Source organism: Acanthisitta chloris, unplaced genomic scaffold (assembly GCF_000695815.1).
Source record: "Acanthisitta chloris isolate BGI_N310 unplaced genomic scaffold, ASM69581v1 scaffold3033, whole genome shotgun sequence".
Taxonomy (NCBI): domain Eukaryota; kingdom Metazoa; phylum Chordata; class Aves; order Passeriformes; family Acanthisittidae; genus Acanthisitta; species Acanthisitta chloris.
The window spans coordinates 52,682-58,104 of NW_008665249.1; positions in this window are offsets into that span (position 1 = coordinate 52,682).

Consider the following 5,423-nt stretch of genomic DNA (forward strand, 5'->3'; position numbering starts at 1 on the left):
CATGATGCTCTATGGATGCTCATGAGAGGCTCCACACTAACCTGTCCCTGCTGTTTGCCTGTTGGTTTCTGGTACAGTCACGGGTTATTGAGATGTTACATTTGTTACAATGGAAGTATTCAGCTTTGCAGAAATCATTTCTTTTTCCCCTTCTCTTGTGTGAAACAAGAAGCAGCACCACAGCTTCACTTCTGCAAGTATTTGCAGTACACACCTGCAATGAAACACACAGGTTTTCCCCACCACAGCCCCTCAGCACAGTAAGAGTGCCTTAGAAAAGCAATTCATCCCCATAACACAGCTGCTAGCAAAGACGTCAATTCATTTTGCCAATCCTTTTTTTTGTGGTATTTCATAGAGGATTGTTTGTCTTTGTTAATGATACCAAAATTGAATTGCCTACAAAGCCCTCTGATTTTATTCCTACTCCACCCATTTTGCTGAAAGCAAGTACTTCTGAACAGTTTGCAAAACTGCCTTCAATCATCTCCTCAAAATTTTCACAGAATCACAGAATAATCAGAGTTGGAAGGACCCTTGAGGATCATCTAGTCCAACTCCTGGCCCTGCACAGGACAGACCTGAGGATCACACCATGTGCCTGAGAGTGTTGTCCAAACACCTCTTGAGCTCTGTCAGACTTGATGCTGTGACAACTTCCCTGGGGAGCTGTTCCAGTGCCCAACCACTCTCTGGAAGAAGAACCATTATCTAATATCCACCTAAACCTCCCCTGACACAACTTCAGACCATTCCCTCAGGTCCTGTCACTGGTTGCCAGAGAGAAGAGGTCAGGCTGCCCCTCCACTTCCTACTGTGAGGAAGGTCTATACAGCTCTAAGATTTCCCCTGCCTTCTCTGAATTCTTGTATCTAAGAAGTCCAGAAAATGGTAGATAATTGCAAATGCTGCTTATTAGGGTGACCACAGTCACCACACCTGTCTTGTGCCTCACTCAGCTGCTGGTTATGTTTATTCTCCTGCCTCTGGCAGTATCACTGATTACAAACTCTAATTAGGAGATGGTCCTTCCCTCCTCAGCAGCTCGGTCCTCAGCCCAGCAAGCAGCTACCTGAGTCCAGCAGAGCCATCCTGTCTTTTTTACAACAAACTGAAGATCAAAGTCCTTGAAAGTTGAACTGTTTGCACACTGAAAGCCCAATGCCATGAAAAACTGCAGTGTCATGTTTTCTCCAAGGGCACAGAGAGCAGTCCTGGCAGCCTGTGGTGCTGCTGGTTGTATTTCCACATAGATTCTGACTCTACCTTGTAAAGGCATTTACAACATATCGATCACTTCATGTAATAAATTTCAACTACAATAATGTTTCATCTGGAACCAATTGACCATAGACTGTAGAAAAATGCTTCCACGTACTTCTAAGGTCATTTAAAGCCAGTGACTTTGAGAGAGCCAAAAGGGTCTGGTTTGGTAATAACATTTTGCCTTGACTTGTAAAATTTCACTTCAATAGGAGAACATAGCTAGAGGAAAATAGTAATAATAATAAAACAGGTATCTAACTTCTGTCTGTGAAATGGAATACCTAAATACATGTGATGGATGGCTCAGTGCAATGCTCTTCAGGAAAGTGCATGTACTTTCCACAGCTCTTTAGAATAAGGCCCTAACTCAAATCTATAAATCAGATAAGAGAATACCATGGAAAAAATAGGTCTTGAAATAGGTCAACACATCAAATACCAAAATCTACATTTAGGAGAGTTATTTTGGTTAGAGTAATCTGTTTCCAGTTGTACATTTCTCCAGTTCTCAGAATACCATCTGCAGAAAGTTTAAAGGGATGTTACTGATTGACATCCATATATACTCAGATTCCCTGTTCTCTGTCTCTCTGTTTTCTAACTGTGCGCTTAATACTGCTCAAAACAAAAAAACTAAACTTGGTTTGCCAAGGCTCTGTGCAAGCTGCTTGCTCTGGGCATTCCTCCATACCCTCTCTTGTCTGACTTGCAAGGATAGGGGAGGAAAGATAAGGTCATATTCCACATGTGACAGGAACCAGTTCTTTCTTTGGATTTCTCAGTATTTCAGACCTCTTGGCTAAAAAACACCCTTGAGGAAACCAAAATGGAATATACTCAAAAATGCTGATCGAAACAGCCATGTAATTTAAGTTACCTTAAATTACTTTGAAAAAAGCAATTCTTCTTTTTGGGAAGAAGTTCCCAAGATTTAACTTTTTTCCAGGTAGAGCTGTTTGAATCTTTGCTAAGTGGCATTTTTAAAGAGGCAACACTTCATAAAACCCTCCCCAAACAAAGCTCATTTTCAAAATACCAAGTGGCAACATCAAGTGTCTTAACAAAAATAACAACTGGTACAAATGTGCTGGTGAGGCCATCGTCATGCAGAGGAAAACCATTTCAATAGCTTCAGTCCTGGCTTATATTTAAATTACAATGATTTCAAAGATTTGACCGATCCTAATTGTTCAGAAGTTTTTCTCAGTGTTTTGGTAACTGTCCTCCAGAGCTCAGCTCTCCTCCAGCATGTGCCAGCATGGCCTGTTTCCATCAACCCTGGGAGCATCACTTGGAGCAGGAGACAGCAGCTGAGAGCTGTTCAGCCCATCCACACCCTGCTCAGAGCAGATCTTCCACAGGATCAGTGCTGATAGAGGAGTATGAGGAAGTCCTGATGTGAAGTGTTACTTCTAGTTTTGATTTATTCCTTAATCAAAGGTTGAAGGGTTTGTAAGCAGCAGATACATCTTCCAGTAGATTTAGAGCTCTCTCACACACCCATCTCCATTATTGCCTCGTTTGTAAAACAAGTATCTATCTATTACTAGAGCTTTGCATTGAAATCTTGCTGTATTTCAAAGTAGGAGATGGAAGAAGCCAAAGTAACTCAGCAGATGTTGCTGGATGCTTCAAAAGCTGCATTTAAAACCTCCCTAAGGACCTGTGTAAAAAAAAGAGGGAAGAATCACAGTTGTTGTTACACACACACACACACACACACAAACAGATCCATTAACTGAAAGTCTTTGAACTGTTGTTCCTATTGAGCACTACAAGCAAGCATGTCACTGTTTGCTGTCTTTATTGATGTATCTGCACTGGGTTCAGCAATCCTATAAATCTGTTATTGCTGGGAACAGACTGTGGAACAGACTGGTAAGCTGGGAAATGAGCACACAGCTGGTAATGCTGAACAACCAGCTCCAGGCTGGACCGAGCCAGAGCCCTTACAGCTTGGACTACAGGCACAATCAGAAAATGCCTGTGTATCAGCAAGAGTGCAGTGTCAGAGCACTTCCCAAGGAAGCAAAGGATTATTTGGCTCTGTCAAGCTACTGCTGAACTTAAAAACTTTTGAAGAAAAAGTCATCTGATCAGGTGTACGTGTCCCTGTGGAGCAGGCAGACAGTTATCCACAGGCATGGTGGGCTGGGCTTAACCACCGACATGGGCCAGGGCTGCAGGGGACACCAGGCAGGACTGGAGGAGACAGACTGTGCACCTACCCTGTGGGGAGAAGGAAGGGGAAACAGCACAAGGAGTCGAAACTAGTAATCAGAATCTGGGAAGTAAGAAAGGAGCAGCCTAGCAAGGAAAGCTTTCCCTGGAAAGAACAGTGGTATCATGTGCCATCTGGAGGCTTAAACCAGAAATGAATAGGATGTATTTCCTTTCTGGAGTGACAATAATCACCTTTGAGGTAGACGGTATGCATATACCTTAAGGCATGCATATACCTTAATCAGAGCTGACATGAGATCAGCCTTTATCCCAAAGTCTACTTTCCTTCTGATGTACCAGTGTCACAGTATTTCCAACACTGAAGCACCACATAAAAACCACCAGCTGAAAAAATAAAACAAGTCTAGAAATCTCTTAGCATACATGTCTTCCTGCCCTGCACTGAAACAGAGAGACAGGGCATGGTGTGTCAGAGTGCTCTGGCACTAGCACACCGAGCACACAGCTCGTCCCTAGCAATCTCCTTGTAAGCACTATTAATATATTAGGGATGTCCATGAGACAGTAGTACTATCCCTGGAATATAATTCCAAAGAATCTGGTTTTTCCCTGATTACTTGGAAAGCTGGAAGCAAAATGTGAATGAAAGTAACTCACTTGGGATCAAACTAGACTAGCTTCTCTCAGTGAGAGGGGATAGGTTGCTAGCTTTGCTTTTGGCTGTCAGGAAATTATGCATATTAATTTAAAATGAAATAAACCCAGGGAAAGCAGCTTGAATAAATAGGGTTCTGCTAAGTAACGGGGACAAAGAAGAACACACCTGGAACCTTAATCTTTTCCTTCAGATTTAAGAAATAGCTTGAGAAGGGCTCCCAGCTTCTCCCTGATGAGATGTACTAACAGCTCCTTCCCTTCAGCCAGCAATGCAGGCAGGAAGCAGCTCCTCTTAGCGCTTCCAACTTAGGTTTTCTGATTCATTTGCCTCCCCCTCCCTCACAGGCAGGAGGCTGGCACAGGTTAAGAATTTGCCAAGTCCAAGGGGAGGGAGAATGGAATGAAGCACAGCATTGCAGAGAGGCACTGTTTGGTACCAACTCCATAAACACTCCTGCAAAGTGCTGAAAAAGAAAATGGTTGACAGCCACATGTTTCAACACCACGAGGTCTTCTGTGAAGAGCTGAAAGGGACTCCCTCTGAAGCAGTGCTGCATAAACTGAAAAAGGAACTTCAGTAACTTCTACCTCAGAAGCAAGTAAACTGTTGATCTTCACTTGCCCCTCATTCTGCCCCTAGACAAGTGATTGCATCTGCATTTTAAAACTTGTTTTCACTCAGAACACCCAGCATCTGTTAAGACCTAGGCTTTTCGGCTTTGCTTCAGAAAAGCAGAATAGGCAAAGTTTTCAGGTGTTTTCCCCTTCCAAGCTCCCCTTTCTGACCCTTTTCCACAAAAACATCCATGTATGTTCATCTCCAAACTTCCCCTGCTGCCTGACAACACCCAGCCAGGAAGGGCATACAAGGGCAGCATCAATACATCCCATTTATCAAGCAATGAACAGGACAGAAACATTATGTCCTCTCCATTCTGACCTCCACACCTCTTTAATCATAGAATCATCAAGGTTGGAAGAGATCTCTAAGATCATCGACCATTAACCTGCCACTGCTGGAACCCCTAAACCATATCCTTCAGCATCAGATCCAGACACCTCTTAAACACTTCCAGGGATGGTGACTCCACTACCTCCCTGGGCAACCTATTCCAGTGCCTGAACACCCTAACAGGGAAAACATTTTTCCTAACATCAATCTGACTCTCCCCTATCTCAGCTTATGACTGTTCCCTCTAGTCCTCTCCCTGCAGCCATGGCAGGAGAGACCATTACCCATTATATAATCTCAAGGCAGGAAAACTAATACATGACAGGACCAGGTACAGTATGTGATTTCCAGATATACAAGTTCT